The 22,072-nt window shown below is 42.5% G+C and overlaps 1 long non-coding RNA gene across 1 annotated transcript in view; it reads left to right on the forward strand.

The window, feature by feature from the left end:
* LOC137344550 (uncharacterized) overlaps positions 1-22,072 on the forward strand; it is a 34,017-nt gene that overhangs the window by 5,357 nt on the left and 6,588 nt on the right. Inside the window, exons 2-3 of the long non-coding RNA XR_010968383.1 lie at positions 5,104-5,256; positions 16,753-16,901. This is a non-coding gene — a long non-coding RNA (uncharacterized lncRNA). The remainder of the gene's footprint in view (positions 1-5,103; positions 5,257-16,752; positions 16,902-22,072) is intronic.

The raw sequence follows: 22,072 nt of genomic DNA on the forward strand, positions 1-22,072 counted from the left end.
CAGTCCAGCAGCTATGTCCTTCAGGACTCAGCCAGCTCAGTCAGTAGTGGTGCTACCGAGCCACTCTTGGTGATGGACATTGAAGTCCCCCACCCAGAGTACATTCTGTCCTCTTGCTACCCTCAGTGCTTCCTCCAAGTGGTGCTCAACATGGAGGAGGACTGATTCATCAGCTGAGGGAGGACGGTAGGTGGTAATCAGCAGGAGGTTTCCTTGCCCATGTTTGACCTGATGCCATGAGATTTCATGGGGTCCAGAGTCAATGTTGAGGACTCCCAGGGCCACTCCCTCCTGACTGTATATCACTGTACCGCCACCTCTGGTGGGACAGGACATACCCAGGGATGGTGATGGAAGAGTCTGGGACGTTGGCTGAAAGATATGATTCTGTGAGTATGGCTATGTCAGGCTGTTGCTTGACTCGTCTGTGGGACAGCTCTCCCAATTTTGGCACAAGTCCCCAGATGTTAGTAAGGAGGACCTTGCAGGGTCGACTGGGCTTGGTGTTTTGCCGTTGTCGTGTCCGGTGCCTAGTGGTCCGATGCCGGGTGGTCCGTCTGGTTTTATTCTTATTATGACTTTTCGTAGCGAGATTTTACAACTGAGTGGCTTGCTAGGCCATTTCAGAGGGCAATTAAGAATCAACCACATTGCTGTGGGTTTGGAGTCACATATAGGCCAGACCGGGTAAGGGCAGCAGGCTTCCTTCCCGAAAGGACATTAGTGAACCAGATGGGTTTTTACGACAATCCGGTAGTTTCATGGCCATCATTACTGATACTAGTATTTTAATTCCAGATTTTATTTTAATTAATTAATTGAATTTAATTAATTAATTGAATTTAAATTCGCCAGCTGCCGTGGCGGGATTTGAACTCATGACTCTGGATTTTAGTCCAGGCCTCTGGATTACTAGCCCAGTAACATAACCACCATGCTACCGTACCCGGTGTGATCATTTAAAAACCCTGTTTGATTTTCACCAAACTTGAAGCACTTCCAGGTCTATAAGGGTTCCTTGTATTTAACAGGAATCCAGATGTGAGCAGCAAAAGAGGTAACCAAGCAGCAAACCCAGATGTTGAAAGATTTCTTTATATTGCTGTTTATCCAGTCTAATTTCAAAATGGCCACCAAGAATTTCAAAAACTTGATGGCCATGACTGTTGGGTCACATGATAGAGACTGCTTGGACATCAGGAGGAAAGTTCAGGGTTCAACAGGAGGCAGATAGAGAACGCTAAGCAAAAGAGAGACAGAGAGAGAAGCTAAAGCATTGGTTAATCAGGGTAGAATTGGGTTGGAAATGGAATGAGCCAATTAATGTGGGCTCACAACAATAACCTGATAATCAAATCATCTTTGCCATTTTAAAAGATATTTTCCAACTTCTAATAATTTCAACAAATGTCGACAATATGAGTTGGTGCAATTTTTTTTTCACCCAGGAGGAAACAAAGCAAAACAGATTCAGAGACACAGAAAGAAAAGTTTGGGAGAAGGAACATGGGCAACAGAGAGGGAAAGACTAGGAATTAAATACAAGCAACAGAGAAAGTGGGAAAATTTCCTCTATGGTATTAGGTATAGACAAAATCACAAATGTGTTTATAAAGAATGGGGGGGCCCAGACTCAGCACTGTGGAGACAGCGCGCACCCAAACACAGGGGCCCGAGGCTGGGCCGAAATTTGGCCTTCCGCTTCATTAGCATTTTATGCACGGACTGCCAACGCCCGTCGCACCTCCGCGGGCAGCAGCTCATGCATTGCGGGTCACGACTGCCATCCCGCTTGTCTCGCCAACAGTGGCCCAAAGGTAAGTCCCGGGAGGGAGGTTGGAGCGGGCTACGGCGGGGAGGCCGATCGCAATGAATGTGGAGTGGGGGGGCACGCCCCTGCTGCTCCTGGCTCCACAGGAAGGTTTTATATTTAAATATAGGGCCGGAAAGTGCTCCGACCGGTGTGGCAAGGCTGTCCCCACATCCTGCAGACAAACACCACGAAAATACTTATCTTGTGGCTTCTGATGTCCACTTGCTCCCCCTTCAATTTTTTTTTAAGTTCAGCGCTGTGAAATCAGCACAGGTTCCTTTGTATCGATGGAGATGGTGGGAATGGAAGACACGCCCACAAGCAGACAAGTAGAAACCATTCATTTACAGTTTACTTCAGTATGTTAGTTTAAATAAAAATTTTAACATATCTTATAAAAAGCCAAGCAACTGATTTAATTTAATGAAACTTACATAAGTTTTTTTTTAAATTAACTTTTAATTTTAAAAAAAATTTAATGATCAAAAAATATTAAAATAAGAGTAATATGATATTCCACTTTTTAAATTTAATTTTTTGTTGTTTCACAGTCGTTGCGCTTTTAAAAAGTAGTTCGGGGCTGGTATTTTCTAGTGTACCTTTTGGTAGCGTAAGTATCTTCGTTCCAGCTGGGCAGGTGGGTAAGTTGACGAACGTTTAGTGATTTTATTGATTGTAGTGTGGCGTGGCCCGTTAATTCGGATCTGTCAAACCGCCGGCAAACCAATGGGAGCAAGTTTGCGATTTCCGGGCTTTAGCGCGCATGTGTTCATTCGCGAACTTGCTCCCTGTGTTTGCCAGCGGAGAGAGAGGACGCCGTTGCAATACAGTGTCCGGAGGTGAGTAATTTCTGGGCCATAAACTTACCTTTAATTGGTGGCCAAGGGAGTTGCTGAAGAATCCTGAGCGGGACAGGCCCAACACCTGCCCGAAAAACGGGCACGACGCATACCAATTTCCAACCCTGGGTTTGCAAGTTTGCCACAACGTGTAGGGTAAATCTTCCCCCACAACAAGACACTTTAGAGAAGGAAAATGGGCAGCAGAGGGAGAGGCAGCAAAATGTTTGTAAAAGCAGCAAAATGAAAGGCACACCAGCGAAGAGAGAAAGAAAATCAAAGACAAGGGAGAAATTAGAATAAAGGAAATGGTGGAGAATAAAAATCAGACCAGACACAGAAAAGAAAATGAAGTTAGAAACAGTAACACAGGCCAGAATTTGCTCCGACCGACGCGGCAAGGCACATCCTGCGGTTAAAAAATACAAATATACTCATTGTGTAGGACACGGCGTTCATTTGCTTAATTTTGAAATCTTCTCCAGTAGTTCCCTCCGACATCAGCGCAGGCCGCGTGCGCTCCGAGATCAGCGCAGGCCGCGTGCGCTCCGAGATCAGCGCAGGCCGCGTGCGCTCCGACATCAGCGCAGGCCGCGTGCGCTCCGACATCAGCGCAGGCCGCGTGCGCTCCGAGATCAGCGCAGGCCGCGTGCGCTCCGACATCAGCGCAGGCCGCGTGCGCTCCGACATCAGCGCAGGCCGCGTGCGCTCCGACATCAGCGCAGGCCGCGTGCGCTCCGAGATCAGCGCAGGCCGCGTACGCATGCAAGCCATGCCCACAAGCAGGCAAGTAATACTCATTCATTTAACGTGGCATTCCCAATGTTAGTCTAAATAAAAATTTAACTTGCCTTATTATTAAAAAGTCACGGAAATGATTTATAATGCACTGAAACATACAGAAATTAAAATTTTATTTTTTTAAATCAAAAAATATTAAAATAGGAATAATTAGACATTCCACATTTTTGAAATTTAATTTTTTGTTGTTTTGCAGTCATTTTAAGTCTCCGCGCTTTTAAACCATAAAAAGTAGTGCAGGGCTGGTATTTTCAAGCGTACTTTCTTATGGTGTAAGTATCTTCATTCCAGATGGGCAAGTTTACGATTGTTTGGTGATTGTCTTTGATTGTATTGATTGTGGCGTGGTTGGCCCTTTAATTCGGGACTGTCAAAACGCCATTGAACCAATCAGAGCAAGTTCACGATTTCCGGGTTTTAATGCACATGTTCGCGAACTTGCTCCGATGGATTTGACGGAAATTGGGATGCAGGCTATTACGGAGCGACATCCAAGGTAAATACGTTCTGGGCCATTACTTTTCCTTTATGGTTTCCAAGTTTCACCTGCATTTCTTCAGCAATTTATATACATGCACGCACCTTTGATTTGTAAGTGTTAGCAATATAATTGTTCCTATCCTTGTCCAGGTGCATTCTCGCTTGAACATGATTACAACAAAATATATTTGAAAACCAACAAAGAAATACAGGAAAACAATTGTAGTCCACAGGAAAGGTCTGGTCATGATCTGGGAACACTGGACTTGACAAGTGATTTCCTCTCACCAGCATCAGGTTCCTTTTACAAACTGTCCCGGTAGGAATCCTGAGGGTGTCAGATCACAGCTCTGCAAAGAGTCAGTCGCTGAACATTAATTTGCAACATCAGTAACTTTGAAATTAGTGATAGTATTACATTGCATAGAATTTACAACACAGAAACAGGCCATTCTGGCCAATCGGTCTAGGCTGTTGTTTATGCTCCATATGAGCCTCCACTCACCTTACTTCATCAAACCCTATCAACATATCCTTCTACTCCTTTCTCCCTCATGTACTTATCTAGCTTCCCCTTAAAGGCATCTGTTATTCGCCTCAACTACTCCATGTGGTAGCAAGTTCCACATTCTTATCACTCTGAGTAAATAATTTGGCAATATTTCACTAAATATGATAAGGGGCTTCCTCTCAGATTTTCACAATTCAGATGACTGGAAATGATCTCGGCATCTTAATAAGTCACCCTTCTTTAATCAAACTCTTGATTCTTTTTGTAAGCAAGCTTACTGAAAACCATGCATATGTCAACACACCTGTTAATGACCAAATATTGCATCTGGAGTTTCTCCAAACTTTAAAGTGATTTCCTCTTGTGAGATTGTGAAGTGCTTTTGAAAATGGACCTGCTGGCCTCAGTTCATTTGATAAATTGGTTGATATCTTTTCATACAAATTCATCGATCTTCTCAGGAACTTAAAAACGATGTTGAACAATTTTCACCAAACCGATTGACTGGTAACTTGGCTTTCTTTCAAAATGAAAAAGAGCTGTACATCTTTGAGCAATGACAGTGTAAGCCTATACTGATTTGCCTGCCAGAATATAAACTGTGGAAAATAAATTTGCACCTCTATTTGTTTTTTTTTCTCTTGTTTTTACCTCCCCAGGAGTTACCATTACCAGCAGTTGGGGAGGGAGGTGCATTGATGCAGTTAACATGACAAACAGCCCAAGGTACTTCACAGTTGGGCAAATGGAAAACAGACATCGAACCATGGAAGGATACTTTAGAAGGCATGATCTAAAGTATGATTGAAGAGGTGGGTTTTGAAAGGATAGGATGAGCTTTGATGGGTGTGGTGGACTTTCACAGGAAAAATAAGAATACCAACAGACATGTGCGTTTAAAGGTGCCACACAGTGCACGTGAATGGGTCTGTAAATTGAGGAGAGTGCTGTGAGGAACAAATCTTTTTTTAAAACCATTTCCTCCTGCAGTCTGCTGGGCCACCAAGTGACTTGCTGACAACTCCGAGAGCTCCACAGAAATTGGTGCATGTGCGGCTAGTCTCAGACACAGAAGAGAGAGTTACTGAGTTATTTAACATTTGTCTTCCCCCCCCCCACCCCCCCAGCCCCAGTAGGAATATAATAAAAAGAACTGGTATGGTTTGGATGATTTTTTTTTCTTAACCGGCAGCAAGGCATGCCTCCCACTTCAAATGGGTATGCCAGTATTTCCAGGAATGGGGGAGGGTCACAGGTTGGGGAGCTCAGGTTGGAACACTGTGCCGGTGAGATGGTCTGCAGCCTCAGTATTGAGCTTTTTTCTTCTAGGCCACTGGGGCCAGTTTTCCATGCCCCACATTCTACTTATCCATCCGCTGTTGGCTGTTCACACTCTCCAGGGTAGAATTTAGTATGCGTTGCACCCGATTTTTGGGCTTAAAATGGGCACAAAGCATACCAATTTAACAGTGGGACGGCCTGTGCCTGATCTGCATCGGCATTGATCCAACTGCTAAATTTATATTGATCCTCCTGGGCAGATGCCTAAAACAGGAATTAGGCCCTCTAGATATGTAAATTAGGGGCTTAATTCCCATTGAAGGACCCCACAGAGAAGTTCATTGGCGATGAGCGGAGCAGGCGTTGGACCTTCCCCACTCAGGATTTTTCAGTGGACCCCATGACCGCCAACACATATTTGATCTGTTAGAAAAATTATCCTTTGGAGCCAGGAGGCGCAGGAGTCGCGATCTCCCCCCTTCCCTCCCCACTCCCCATAGCAACCTCCAATCGCCCCCCTTGGGACTTACCCGGGGCCTCTGCCAGGAAAGCAGGCAGCCCAACATTGATGTCTTCACTCGGACGAGCTGCCTGTGGCAGCACAACCAGTGCCACCAGCTTGTACCGAGTAAGGTTTGAGGAACGATTTATATTGATCCTCGGGCCTCCAATTTGGCCGCACGCTAGTCACGCAGCGCGAAAATGCGCCCAGACCAAGATCTAGGCCTCTTATGTCCTGTAAATGTATTTTATTTCTTTAATTTCTCTCATTATGCCTCTTTTTGTCTCCCGCGCATATCGCTTCTGCCAGTTAACCATCTCCAGTTCTGCACTTTAGCACTTTACAAGTCATTTTATTTCTCTTCCTGTGTGTGTGGTTGTTGTGTATTTATCCCCTTGTCCTGTTCCTTTTGAACTGCTGTTCTATCTGTAATATCAGTTCTGAGGAAGGGTTCAATACCCAAAACGTCGACTGACTCATGTTCTCTCTCGACAGAGCAACCTGACCTGCTGAGTATCTCCAGCATATTCTGGTCTCCTGAGGCATTACACAACCCTTCAGCATAATTAGCGTGTTACCAAGGAGATGGTTAAACTGTGGTTAATGTTTGCAGTTGCTGACGATCAAGGTTCTTTCCACATGTTAATGTGGATTCCAAAAGTCAAACTAAACAAGGTTTTGAGTACATTTTGCGCTAACCGATCCTTTTATTTCACAATAACAATGGTTGATATTATGTACGTTACATCTCATCACTCTTACCCTCTTATTTGAATGACTTCTGAGACTATATTTGGGAGAGCAAAAAGATTGTTGGCATTATTTATTGAACTCTCACGGGAAATATATTGAAAAATTTAGGTGTGTTCCCTTCATCTGAACCCACAGGCAAGTCTGACTGCCAACATATGAACAGCTCTCCAAAGGCAAAAGAGCAAGTTAGGTACAAGAACTTCTTGTGTCCTTGTTATTTCCCCTACCCTCACAGCCCATCCTTGAACAACTGCCAACCAAAGCATCTTTTAAGCGAGGAGCAAATAATTCATAACCCCTGGCTATCCCAGGTCCTTTATGTGGCCATGTAGAGCCAACTAGAGTACCCCAACTTCACCGCTTCAAAACATCCTGGATTCTCCGTGGCTGCCCAGTCTGTCGGACCTTGCTCGTTCATATGTTAAATGAATTATGAGGAGAGGTTAAGGAGGTCAGGGTTGATCTCTTTAGAAAAGAGGATACTTTGAGGTGACAGAATTGAGGTTTTCAAGTTTATAAAAGGGTAGATAAAACTGATCAGGGCAAAATGTTTGTTATCATGAAGGGTTGAAAAACCAGGGGATACAAGTTACAAAATTAAGAAGTCAGGGGTGAGAAGGAAGGTAGTTGGATAGTATGTGTTACATACTTGGCTTCTTTTACTCTTTCTACTCTAGATGCTTTTATCTTCTGTGTTTCAGAATATCTTGTAGGTGCGCCTTAGCTCCATATGTCCTTAAGAGTGTTTCCACTTACCCTGATAGCTAAGTAAAATATTGTATTGCACCTGGAAGAATGTACAGAAAACCATTTTTGGACTGCTTCAGTCACTGCTTTTATTCTGTGCCTCCATGGGATCTTCCTTGTCTTTGAAAGTGGCAGAGTAACACTACAACAGACCATATTTTGGGCTTTAACTGCCAAACAAATTTATTAAACATTAATAGAACAAGCAAATAGTAGCAATAGCATTACATTATTTTACAATGGCTTTGCTAGCTCCTCATATAGTAGAAAATAATAAATAGTTCACAACTCTGCACTAAAACTCTGACTATAATTACTTTTTATGTAGTGATTCTTCAATCTTTCACACTGGTTTATCCAATTCTCTTCAGAGATTCCAGTCAGATAACGTCTCTTCGAAGGCTTTGGATCAAATTCGTTAATTTGAAGAAGGGAGACCGACAAATTCCTCTTTAAAAAAATTAAATAACTGACAACTTTTTGAAAATAATAGACAATCAGATAGTTCTCTTAACAAATTACACAGCATGTTTGTATTTCAATTGAGTGACTTGGCTCCTTAAGCAAGCTGACTAGAGACCAACCAGTAAATTGTCACATCACATTCAATTAAATTGGGACATAATTTCTGTGAGTGAAACTAGTTTCTATCCTCCTATGTATTACGACAGAATTAAAGAAGTCGATAAGTTCAATATTACACAAAAATGCTTCATTTCTGTAACAGTAGACTTGTGGATTACATTAGTAGAGAAAACCTCTATAAATGGATTCTAGAGATGATTAAGTATGTTTCTGGAGAGAAATGAGGTTAAGGGATACAGTGAAAAGATGGGTAGATGCGATTGTCTTTCAATAAAAGGCAGCTTTGTTGAGCCGAACAGCCTTTTCCGCTTCTCATGTTCTTAAAAATTGTTGGTCAGGAAATTCTGGAAGTCCTGCTCCACCACTGGAAGTATGGTGGGGCAGAACGTCTACCAGCCCATTTGGCCACACCCTATCCCCCATCCCAAATCCCAGCATGGCATCATTTGAATAATGGGGATGGGCACCTGCGCTGGTAATGGCGCTACTGCCCACCCTGCAGAGCCACATTGTAATACACGTCTCTTGCCAAATTGCTTTTATAATTATTATCTTTATTTGACACATGTAATAAGGTTTGCAGTCACCCTTTCTCATGTACACTTCTCTTGCAGCACCTTGCCTCTCCGCTGGGAAGGGTACACGGTGGTCTGGTCTGAATATTGGATCATAGGAACAGGAGTAGGCCATTCAGCCCCTCGTGCCTGCTCCGCCATTTGATAAGATCACGGCTGATCTGTGATCTAACTCCATATACCTGCCTTTGGCCCATATCCCCTAATACCTTTGGTTGCCAAAAAGCTATCTATCTCAGATTTAAATTTAGAAATTGGAATCCTGGCTGGTGCATTGCGCATGGGCTGGGGGTGATCCTGACTTTGGGCAATAATGTAAAACAGGTGCTATCAGATCAGCCAACTGTTATACATCTCTTCCCATTTTCATTTCCACTGACTACATTTGCTGAGGCAAACATGGCCATCTTTCCCACAACAAACATGGTCACCCATAGTTTTTAGTATTTTACTATAATTGCATAATAATGTGCATATTTTACCAAATTGTTTTTCTAATTCTTATCATTATTATACACACGTAACAAGCTTCTGCATTTAATCTTTCCCTTGTGAAGTTACTGGCCTTCAGTCCTCCTATAAACCCCACCCAACTTGTCTGAAACTATTTGAAGAATTATTGTGCCTTTTGCACTTGTCAGATTATATGTACATATAAAATATGCAGACTATATTACAATGGCAGCTCCAATGCAGACTGGCATGAAGTAGAAACCTCAAAGGAGTGTTGTACAACAGTGGATACAGTTTTAAGATACTAGGACACAGTCTCATCAAGATCAAGATCTGCACCTGCAGATTATCCAAAACAACAACAAAGTTTCCATTGCTATTTTTAATTTTAGCGCAAAAAATTATAGTTTTGATTTCCTGGCCCTCAGCCACATGCAGGAAACATTTGTGACTCTGTTTGGAGTGTGACTTCCTCCGAACTGACAGATGTCATTGCACCTCATGTAAATTACCTTGTAGAACTTGTAAGACTGTGTCAGAGAAATACTGACTGAAAGAAAACAGAAAAAAATCTAATCAATCATTTCACTTGAATATACCGTATTGTCGGGTAGACTGAATTCTGATTGTAAATAAACAACATTATTTTATTTCCACGTATGAAAGTAGGGTGAAAACTCATGAGCCCTTGCATATTCTCATCCAACGCTCCTTCCAACCCCTCCCCCAACTTCCGCCCCTGCCAGATTCGTCCATGATGATCACAAACAGATGTAGTTGTGCTTGACAAGACCTGTGATACCATACTCTGTATGATTTCCAAATTTGAAGCTGGAGGGAAAGGGAGCACCACTCAACTAGAACCCAAATTCTACATCAGATGGTGGTCGACAAGACTTTCTAACCTGAGTTTCTCCTTCCACTGCCATGCTAAAATCCATTTGGGCTGGGCTCCTACTATCAATAGGGAGGTCATCATTTTAAATTTAACCAAGTACCATGTATACTTTGTCAACTTGGCTCAGTTGGACACTCTCTCACCTCTGAGCAGAAGGTTATGATTTCACGCCCCACCCTAGGAGTTGAGTGTACAAACTGAGTTGATAGCCCAGTATAGTACAGTGGGAGTGCTGCATTGCCAGAGGTGCTGTTCTTCAGACAGACATTCTGCCTATTCTAGTGATTCAAGCAGATGTTAAGGATTTCATGACACTGTTGGGGTAACATAGAAGGGAATAGTAAAGTCTTTTATAAATATATAAAGAATAAAAGGATCGTCAAAGGAAGGGTGGGACCAAAAAAAGGTCTTCTTGTGGAGGCAGAGGGCATAGCTGAGGTACTGAATGAGTACTTTCCTTCTGTCTTCACAAAAGAAGAGGATGCTGCCAATGTCACAGTAAACGAGGAGGGGGTAGAGCAATTGGATAGGATAAAAATAGATAAAGAGAAGGTACTTAAAAGGATGGCAGCATCCGGTTGGGATCCATCCTAGGTTGCTGAAGGAAGTAAAGGTGAAAATAGTGGAGGCTCTAGCCATAATCTTTCAATCCTCCTTGGATATGGGAGTGATGCCAGAGGACTGGACGGTTGCAAATATTATACCCCTGTTTAAAAAAGGGGAGAGGGATAAACCTGGTAACTGCAAGCCAGTAAGCCTAACGTCGGTGGAGGGGAAACTTCTGTGGACCATGGGGGGTAATTTCAACCTAACCCGCTGGCAGGAAACCCACAGGATTGGGTGGAATGTTGTTTTTTACACACAGCTCAATATTACTCTCCGTTGACTTCAATGGAGAGTAAAGTCAGGCAGGGTGTAAAACCAGAGTCGTCCTGTCAATTTCCCGCCGGGCGCGTTAGATTCAAATTGCTGCCCATAATTTGGGAAAAAATTAATTTTCACTTGGAGAAACATGGCTTAATTAATGACAGCCAACACAGATTTGTTAAAGTGAGTCGTGTCTGACAAACTTGATTGCATTCTTTGACGAAATAATGCAGAGGATTGATGAAGGTAGTGCAGTTGATGTGTATATCGACATTCAAAAGGCGACTGATAAAGTGCCACATAATAGACTTGTTAGCAAAATTGAAGCCCATGGGATTAAAGGGGCAGTGGCATCGTGGATACGTAATTGGCTAAGAAACAGAAAGCGGAGAGTAGTAGTGAACAGTTGTTTTTCAGACTGGAGGGAAGTATACAGTGCTCTCCCCCAGGGGATCGGTATTGGGACCACTGCTCTTTTTGATGTATATTAATGACCTGGACTTGGGTATAGGTGGCACAATTTCAAAGCTTGCAGATGACACCAAAACTTGGAAATGTAGTAAACAGTGAAGAGGATAGTAGGAGTCTTCAGGAGGACATAGACAGACTGGCGAAATGGGCAGACACATGGCAGATGAATTTAATGCAGAGAAGTGTAAAGTGAGGCATTTTGGTAGGAAGAATGAGGAGAGGCAATATAAACTAAATGGTACAATTTTAAAGGGGGTGCAGGAACAGAGAGACCTGTGGGTTCACATACACAGATCTTTGAAGGTGGCAGGACAAGTTGAGAAGGCTGTTTAAAGAGCACATGGGATCCTTGGCTTTATAAATAGAGGCTTAGAGTACAAAAGCAAGGAAGTTATGCTAAATCCTTATAAATCACTGGTTAGGCCTCAGCTAGAGTATTGTGTCCAATTCTGGGCACCACACTTTAGGAAGGATGTCAAGGCCTTGGACAGGGTGCAGAGGAGACTTACTAGAAAGGGATGAGGGACATCAGTGATGTGGAGAGAATAGAGAAGCTGGGATTGTTTGCCTCAGAACAGAGAAGGTTAAGGGGAGATTTAATAGTGGTGTTCAAAATTATGAGGGGTTTTGATAGAGTAAATAAAGAGAAACTGTTTCTACTGGTAGGAGGGTTGCTAACCAGGTCGAGGACACAAATTTAAGATAACTGGCAAAAGAACCAGAGGGAAGATGAGGAGAATTTTTTTTGCACTGTGAGTTGTTATGATCTGGAACGCAATGCCTGAAAGGATGGTGGAAGCACATGCAATAGTAACTTACAAAAGGAAAAATTTGCAAGGCTATGGAGAAAGAGACTAATTGGATAGCTCTTTCAAAGAGCTGGCACAGGTGCAATGAGCCAAATGGCCTCCTTCCTATTTGTAAGATTCTATGATTTGAAGAGGAGCAGTGAGTTCTCTCTCAGCCATTACCAAAAACAGATTAACGGGTCATTCATGTCATTGCTGTTTGTGAAATTTTGCTATGCGCAAAATAGCTGCCATATTTGGCTGTATAATTGTCACCGCACTTCAAAGTACTTCATTGCGCATGAAATGCTTTGAGACATTACTGAGAGATGTAATAAGGCGCAATAAAAAATGCAAGGCTTTCAATCTTGAATCATTCTACTGGAGGTCTGTGTATCTGGTTTAATAGATGACTTTGGTCTGCTTGTGTCTGCTTTAATGCCACACTCAAATATTGATTAAAAAAAAAATGAGCCTGTGCTAGTTAGTAAACTAATGCACTGTTACAGGCGGAATAAGATTCACAGCACACGAAAACCTCTCACAGTTTAGAACACAGCAGGAATAGCATTGGTGTAACCAGTGCCAACAAACGGAGAGAAAAAAAACTTGAATATTTATACAAAATAATGCAATTAAATTTCTTGAATGTATTGCATCCTAAACTGAAAGCAATCTGTAAAATGAATGTATCATTCTGTTGAATCAAATAGTGTTCTGTGACCTTCGACACATCATACAAGGACCCAGTTTCCTCTCAGTCCTTGGAGGCATAATTCCTTTTGCTCTTAGTTCTGGAATCCCACACAAGGTCAGTAATCTATTAGTGCCACACAACTTTGATTTTAACATAGGTTTATAGATATTTATTCCATGGTGCTATTGTTGAGCACTTATTAAATCCACCTGTTGTTTTGTCTGAGTCACATTGTGCTTCCGGTGCTGATGTATTCGTTAAATAAACACTGTCATAAAGCACCCAACATTTGTGTTTCTCTCAGTGGCTTCCCTTAACACTTCCACTTCCTCCCATAATAATCACAGTATTTATTTGCAAACTGTAAGCCATTTCCTCCTCCAGAAATCATGGCCGGAAATTTTCTCTGTGCTGCTCCTGCTCCGCTGCCATACCCTCGCCTGAAGTGTGGCGTAAACCCCCATTTACAGCAAAGTTACGGTGGTGGACAGGAGCAGTTCTGATGAAATTCCTGGCCTATGTATTATATTGTTTTTGCTTTCCATCTGATGTCTTGATTCTTTCTTTCTCTATTGCATTTGAGTGGGGGAGTGGGACTAATTGGATAGCTCTTTCAAAGATAATTTTAAATTTCCAAATCTTCTTCGAAGAGTGCCGTGGAATCTATTACTATGATGCATTAGTCATAATTTTCCACCAAGAGAGAAGACGGTCTTTGGTTTAACGTTTCATCCGAAAGACAGCATCTCCGACAGTGCACCAATCCCTCAGTACTGCACTGAAATATCAGCCTAGATTATGTACTTAAGTCTCTGATGTGACACTTGAACCCACAACCTTGCTGATTCAGAGATGGGAGTGCTACCACTGAGCCAAGGCTGACACCTTGATATACATCATACCTATATAATAGATAGAAATGTAGTACCACAAAAAACAGGGCTAGCTTTTCCTCCTTGGGTGGTTTACTGCTGAAATAGTACCAAGACCGCATTTCTGTCTGCTGGTGTTACACATCCCAGAATCAGCCCAGTGTTGCTTGTGCTCCTTCATTAAATTGAGGGCTCCCAGCACTATTGGCTCCCTTCCTAGGGAGTTCTGGAGAGAGAGGAAAAACCAGAGCTGCTGCGGCAGCTGAATGGGTCAAGGGAGCCATTTTGTGTCTGTAACAGTGTGGCTCATTGTTATGTCCAAAGCTGGTTCTTAGTTAAAGTTTAGTTAAAGTCTGTAATCCAAAGGAGGGCCCAGCCTTTTCGGCCCTGAGGGATGGAGGCCCATGTAGAGCATGATCCAAGCCTCATGGAAGGAGGTGGCCTTTGCAGTGAGTGCCACATCCAGCAACCACCACATGGCAGATGAATGCTGGTAGGGGTTAACTGTTTCCTCCAGGGCAGCCAAGATAACATGAGGTATACCTTGTACCAATGTAATGGAATAAAGACCTATCCCAGTTGCAGCCATCTTGCCCATATCGTTTTGAGCAACATCTGCATTTTACCAGCTACGTGCAGGAGGTACACTATACTCTACATAGCCCCTTTCTTCTTCTGGAAATGTTCCTCTACTCACTGCTGTACACATAGGGGAGCAGTGGAAGACTCACTTGATAGTTAATTTACTGCCAGCAAGTGTATCCTTGATTTACCATGAACTATGCCACAGGGGTTCTGCTAGTATTATAGAAAAAATCTATGGATATATGGCCAAGGTGCCCTCTTGGATATGGATGACTGTTTGAACCTAGTTAAACTTAGTTTTCATCCCACATAATATCATTCAACCTGCTCTAATGTGTTTACAGTCTTGTACAAGGTTCCCAGCATTGTTGCTTCTCCATATTTCAGCTAATTTATTGTATGATTTTCAAGCTTAGGAGTTTATGAATATCACAGAATCGTGGAATTGAATTCCTGCCCTACATTCACAGCAAAATAATCATTTATTCTTCATAATCCATAGCTTTTGATTGATTTTGCTGTTATGCAGTTGGAGCAAATCTCCACGACTTGATGGTTTTCACCCCAAGGCATTAAAAGAAATAGGTCAGGAAATTGCAGGTGCGTTAGTCATAATTTTACAAAGCTGTCTAGATTCAGGAATTGTGCCTTTGGATTGGAAAATTGAAAACGTCACTCCATTATTTAAGAAAAAAAGGAAAAATAAAGACTTGCATTTATATAGCGCCTTCCATGACCTGGGGACATCCCAACACACTTTACAGCCAATTAAGTACTTTTGAAGTGTAATCACTATTGTAATGTAGGAAAGAAAAATAAAAAGAAGGGAGGGAGGGGTAAACCAGGAAATTACAGATACGTCAGTTTAATATCAGTTGTGGGGAAGTTACTGGAATCTATTATCAGGAGCAGAGTGACTGAGTAATTGAACAGGTACGAGCTAAAGAGAGTCAGAATGGATTTATGAAGGGTCGTGCATGTCTGACTAACCTAGTTGAATTTTTTGACGTGGCTACTAACATGGTGGATAGGGGCGAGGTCTACGGATGTTGTCTATATGGACTTCCAGAAAGCATTTGATAAGAACATAAGAAATAAGAGCAGGAGTAGGCCATACGACCCCTCGAGTCTGCTCCGCCATTCAATAAAATCATGGCTGATCTTCAACCTCAACTCCACTTTCCTGCCCAATCTCCATAAGGCTCCATGCACGATATTATTCGCAAAAAGTGCACGGAATTGGAGGCAACCTTGTGACATGGGTTGGTAATTGGTTACGAGGTTGGAGACAGAGAGTAGGGATAAAGGGAATGTACTCTGATTGGTAGGATGTCACAAGTATTGTTCCCCAGAGATCTGTACTGCGGCCTCGGCTTTTCACCATATATATTAATGTTTGGTTGAAGAAATAGAAAGTTGTGTATCCAAGTTTGCAGATGACACCAAGTTAGGAGGTGCAGTAAGCTGTGTAGATGGGAGCAGGAAGTTACAAAGTTACATAGATAAATTAAGTGAGTGGGAAAACAGTGGCAGATGGAGTTCAATGTGAGGAAGCATGAGGTCATCCACTTTGGATCCAAGAAAGACAAAGTGAAATATTTTCTTTCATTTTTGAAAGCAGATTGAATCACTGTAGAAGGAAATCATTACAGAAGGCCGTAAGCCTGAGAGGAGGTTGTTTGGCAGTTGAATGCAATCTCAAAAGCAGCTGGCAAACTGTGTGGAAATGTTTTAATGATACTAAAAAAAAAATGCAAGAAAAATAATGTATTCAACTACCAAGCAAGGGAAACAGTGAACAAAGGAAACCAGGAGGAAATAGTTGATATGATATGTTCTTACATAGATAGGGTGGAGTCATTGATATGGTAGATTGTACATGATCTGTGAAAGGAACAATTCTGATGGGTCAAATGAACTTTTCTCATGCTGTGGTTTCCAATGCCTTATAAATTTGCAAAGCATAGCTCAGTCGGCTTTGGGGATTGGCAAATTTGAAGTAGAACCATTCTCAGCTGAGTTGGATAAATGTGTTTCCAAATATCTGTGTCTCTCTGTAGAACACATATTAAAACTATAAATGTTGTGAGTTGATAGCATGGAAGTAATACAGTACAGAATTCATATGTCTTTCATTGTTAATATAGTAACTTTATAACAAACATAAATTTCCCCATGTCTGTTCATGCGGTTATGAAGATGGTCTGATACACAGCTATTTTTTTTTCCCACAGAGGGTTGAAGTCATTCAGTGCCTGAGGCAGATTATCACAGAATGTTGCCACAATCACTTCAGATGCCAAACTACAGATCTCCATTTGGATCCAGCACTGGTTCTCCTATCTTAAGAGATTCACCAAAATCACAGATAACTAGGCATTAGGTGAGAAGCTCAAACGTTTTATGGATAAGACATCAACATGTAATAAATAGAAGCAACATCAATATTATCTCTTGTAAACAATCAACTATTCGGTTAATATTGTGTATATGATTTGTTAACTACTAATTATTGATTAAACAAATGATTGGTCCAACATGCGGAATGAGAAGAGATATTCACCCAGATGTTCTGATCGGCTTTAATTTTATCACCATTATATATTGATTCCTTTTTATTTTGATTTATTTTATGGTGATGTGACTATGTGGTTGTTCTGAATCGTGCAAATATTTTATATTGAAGGTTAATTGACAGCAGCATGTAGTGTGTGATATTGGTTAACAAATGTAGAATTAGACAGAAACTGTAGTTAACAGAGTCCATTGGCATCAGAGATTCTGTCAATGAAATGTATACTCAATGTGGTTGTTCAATGCTAGGTCATGAACCCCCCTCCCTATTGTTGGGTTCTGTAGTTCCTCCTCATCCATAGCCAGGGCATGAATCTGTTGTTCAGTGATTTCAAGATAGCTTGAGTTATAAAGCATTGGGCATATCACAGAATTTAGAAATGTTGGGGAGCTTGTGCTGAAAAGCATCACCAGAGCCCAAATGTTTGTTATATAATGGAGTATGTAGATTGATGTGCCTGACTGTGTTTATGCCTGTTACCTTTAGGAGTGGTACGTCACCTTTTTAAATAAACAAGGGACACAGAATTAGCTACGGGTGAAGGCATCAGATGTTGATGCGATGTATATGCAGTAATCATGATGATCGTTTTCTAGGCAACGCAAACCAGTTCAAGGAATTGAAAAGCCTCGCAGTCGGTTCGACTAATACCTCTCGTATGTCCGTCTGGGTGCTCAGCACTCTGGGAAAGCCTGAAATGTCATGTAATTGTTGTTGTGTGGTGCTTGACTGCACTTTTAGAGAAATTATTGAGTTGCCAGTCTTCCAAACAGTGTGTCTGTCAACTCTTGAATGCAAATGGACATGGAGCAGAAATGCCAACTTTTCCATACTTAGTACAGAGACTCAGCTTTTAAGTAAACTCAGCTTTCTTGAAATTTCTCCAAGTTTGCATTGTCGGGCAGAGGTGCAGATTTGGGATGTTGCAATGTTGCTCTTAGCGACCAGGAAGAGGGGCAACAATGGATGGAGTAAGTACCACAATGGAAAGCAACTCAGAAAATGCTCTGTTTCTAAAAGGAACTGCTTTGCATTGTGGGAAGCATATGCAACATGTTTTTTTATTTGTTCTCGGGATTTGGGCAATGCTGGCATATTTATTGCCCATCCCTAGTTTTCCTGAGAAGGTGGTGCTGGACCTTATTCTTTGTAGCAGAGGGCATTAAGAATCAAAAACAACATTAGCCAAAGGTGGGTAAATGGAGTTGAGGTACAGATCAGCCATGATCTGCATTGATTGGCCGAACAGGCTCGAAGGGCTGAATGGCCTACTCCTGTTACTATGTTCCTGGAATTTCCGCAAGATTCTCCTGCCGTATCGGCAGAATGGCAGAACCCCTGGAGAAATGGAGTAAGTGTCTAAAATTGGCCGATCTACCACCAAAGTTATGGCAATAGATCAGGAGAATCCCATGGGAACTCTCTGCCATAGTGTGGGACTGGAGTCACGTGTAGGCCGGACTGGGTAAGTGGAGCAGGTTCCCTTCCCTAAAGGACATCAGTGAACCAATTATATTCTATGACAAACCAACAGCTTCCATTCTGTTTTGTTTTCTGGTGCCAGCCCAGAAATCACAGTGCGGGTTAGGAGATTGCCAGCCCGGTCTCATCCTTCCCACTTCCCGTAATGCTGTGGCTGTACTTCCTGCTCTTTCTCATTCTCCATGCTTCTTCCGTTCACACACATTTGACATCTTTTGTCTGAAAGTGAGGAGGGAAAAAAGGGAGTTCACAGAGGAGAATTATTGTACCTATTGCAAAGTAGAGGTGATTTAAAAATGCCAAAGAAACTCACAGAATCATGAGGGGTGGAAATCGGGTGGACGGTCAGTTAAATTTGCCCTGGAGGCTTACCCATTGATGTCCCACTCCTTTCCAGCAGTCTTCAATTTTTACTGTTCTTCTGAGCAAGAGGCAGGGATACCTGCTGTTTCGGGCGGGCAGCTGGCTAGCGGGATATTAATGAGGCCTCCCACAGAGTCCCCCCCCCCTCCCCCCCCCCCCGCCAGGCAGGATATTTGGTGGCTCCCCCTGGCTTTACGCCCGGTAATTAAAATCCACACTATTGTGTCATCAATATTAATAAACGTTCATCGTTAATACAATTGTCATTACCAATACACATTGCACTGAGGCTCTGCTGCAGTAAACCAACTGGCTTGCTGCTTCAGTGGCCCCAGCCCACTCTCTGATCCCATCAGCCTTCGGCTACTTCAGCGACCCACTTTCTTTTCTTCCTAGTCACAGTCTTCCCAGAGACAAACGGGAGTGAAAAGGGGGTAAGAAAAAGGGGCAGGTGAAAAGAGAATGAACCAGGAGAGACGGAGCATCAGAAGAGAAGAATAAGAGAAGAGAAATAGAGAGACTGAGGCAGAGCCTGATTAAGAATTCTTGGGGCCCTGGGCATCAAGAAGATGTGGAGACCCTCCGCATTCCCCACTCAAGTCACACACCATCCCGACTTGGAAATATATCGCCGTTCCTTCATCGTCGCTGGGTCAAAATCCTGGAACCCCCTACCTAACAGCACTGTGGGAGAACCTTCACCACACGGACTGCAGCGGTTCAAGAAGGCAGCTCACCACCACCTTCTCAAGGGCAATTAGGGATGGGCAATAAATTCTGGCCTTGCCAGTGACACCCACATCCCATGAATGAATAAAAAAAACCCTCCCCGATCCATTAAAACACTTAAACTGGCAAGTGTTGGTATTTATCTGCCAACTCTGCTTCGGCCACTTCTGATAGTATATTTTAATTCTTGACCCAGCTGTTCGATGCAGCTTTTCTGCCTTATGGTGAGTTTTACCTGGTGGGGACCCCATATTAGGCTGGGGCCATAGGCCTGTGTATTAATACACCCTATACAGAGGACTAGAAAAGGAGAAGCAGAAGGGGAGAGAGAGAGCGCAACAGAAAAGAGAAACAGAAGAAAGGAGAGACACGGAAAAGAAATGAGAGGGAAGGAGGAGAGAGACAGAAAGGAAGGAGAGATGAGGGAAGGAGAAGGAAGTAGATGGAAGGAAAGAGGAGAGAGAGACGGAAAGGAAGGATAGAGCAGAGAGTGAAACAGAAAGAGAAAAAAAGAGAGGCAATGGGGAAGGTGGAGAAAATGAGACATTTGGAAAAAGGAGAGAGACATTTGGAAAGGAACGAGGTGGAGACAGATGGAAGGGAAAAACAGAGGTGGAAAGAAAGAGAAAAGATACAGGCAGAAAGGAAGGAGGAGAGAGAGGATCAGAAGGACATTATAGCAAGACACAAAGTGAAGGAGGAATGCACTAGAGAAACAAGTGAAAGAGAGGGAGACACACACAGAAACACACTTATATTTTAAGATTTACCAACATCAGTATCCTTAGTTTGAGAGGCTGAAAGTATATTTTATGGAGTCAGTTATAAACAGTTTTGAGAACTATTGAATTTGATTGTTTTTGTTTACATTTATGATCACATTGAATGAATCAGCCACAAGAAAATATGGGCTTAAAAATATAGAAATAACTTATGGTTTTGATTCAGATAGTCAGGATTTCCCTCCAACCGAATTAGGTGTGCACATGCCAATAAGTTACCCACCAATCTTGCCGCTGGAGCTTGCATCCTGATTCTGGAGTTGGAGGCACCTGCCTACGCCTGCAGTTATGAGCCCTCCCACCCAGGTAAAGCTAAAATTACATTGCCATGTCTGCTGGTGGCCAGAAGAATAATTCCCAAAAAATCAGGGCGGGGGGCGGGACGAGGTGGGAGTGGGGGGTAAATCAGGCACTAAATTATTGAGAAAATGCTGCCTGTGACATGGTTACATTTCTAGCTTTTGAAAGGACAATTGTAATCTCCAAACCAGCGCTAAAGGATATCACAATCTGTTTGATCCTGACCTGACAGCTAACCACGGCATCCGAGATCCTACAGCTAAGGTACAAAGTGCCTAAACTCAGTTTATACAATGACAGTATGTCGTTGCAGGTTCACAATCAACACAGGTTACTGACGGTGCTAAGAGTTAGGCGAGAGTTTGGAAATATAAGGAGCACCCTCCTAAAATGAGAATATCTCAGGTAACGAGGTGGACTTTCACCTTGTTGCTAAGCTGTAAAACTGGTGTTGAAATCAGTGAAAATGAAAATTGGGAGCAAGGTGAAAATCTACCCCGATGTCTCGTAATTGATGGCATAATGTAGCAGAGGTTGAAGACTTCCTTCAATAGCTGTTGAGAGGAATTGTGTACTTGGGCACACAGATTACTGCTTTATTGTTAAATTTCATGCCATTGTTCTGTTGATAAAGATCTGAGATGAACACTGTCAGACGAGGGGAAACTTCTCTTAATCCGTCCTGGGAGAGTGAAATCCGTTAAAAAGTGAAAGTTCAGTGTCCCTTTACTGACTATTTTTTGTGCTGATATCACTGAATGTGCCCATGGATCCAGGACAGTTGTACGGAGACCTTGACCGCATCCACCTGCCCCCCATTGACACGTGGGGGAGGGGCTCAGGGCGGGCGTTAATAGCGACTGGCGGGTTTTATGGATGAGAATTCTGGTGGCCATTTTTTGAGGTAGGATCATGGCGGTATGCCAAACCTCCCCATTTTACTTTATTTTAGTCACAAAATTTCCCGAAAATAGGCCGTTTCAGGAAGGAAAATCTGAAGTTTTTCCAATGGCAGCACCAAAACTTGGCCTGATTATGATTCTAGTGGTATGAAGAGTTTTAAATATCTAAAATATGATACACTAACTAGAGTCAATGGGATTAAAATGGTGAGTTTAGCGTTTATAAGCGCGTTGAACCATGTCTGACACCATAACAAATAGGAGGGGAATTTCCTTTGTGTGTTAGGTGTAATATAGTGGTAAACCTTTACCTTATATATGCATTTATGATTTTGCTACACCTACTGCACAAATTAAATTTCCTCCCTTGGTGGTAACACAGCTAAAGGTATCCTGTGGTAATTTAAAAAAGAATAATTAT

The sequence above is a fragment of the Heptranchias perlo genome, chromosome 27 (genome assembly GCF_035084215.1).
Source record: "Heptranchias perlo isolate sHepPer1 chromosome 27, sHepPer1.hap1, whole genome shotgun sequence".
Taxonomy (NCBI): Eukaryota; Metazoa; Chordata; class Chondrichthyes; order Hexanchiformes; family Hexanchidae; genus Heptranchias; species Heptranchias perlo.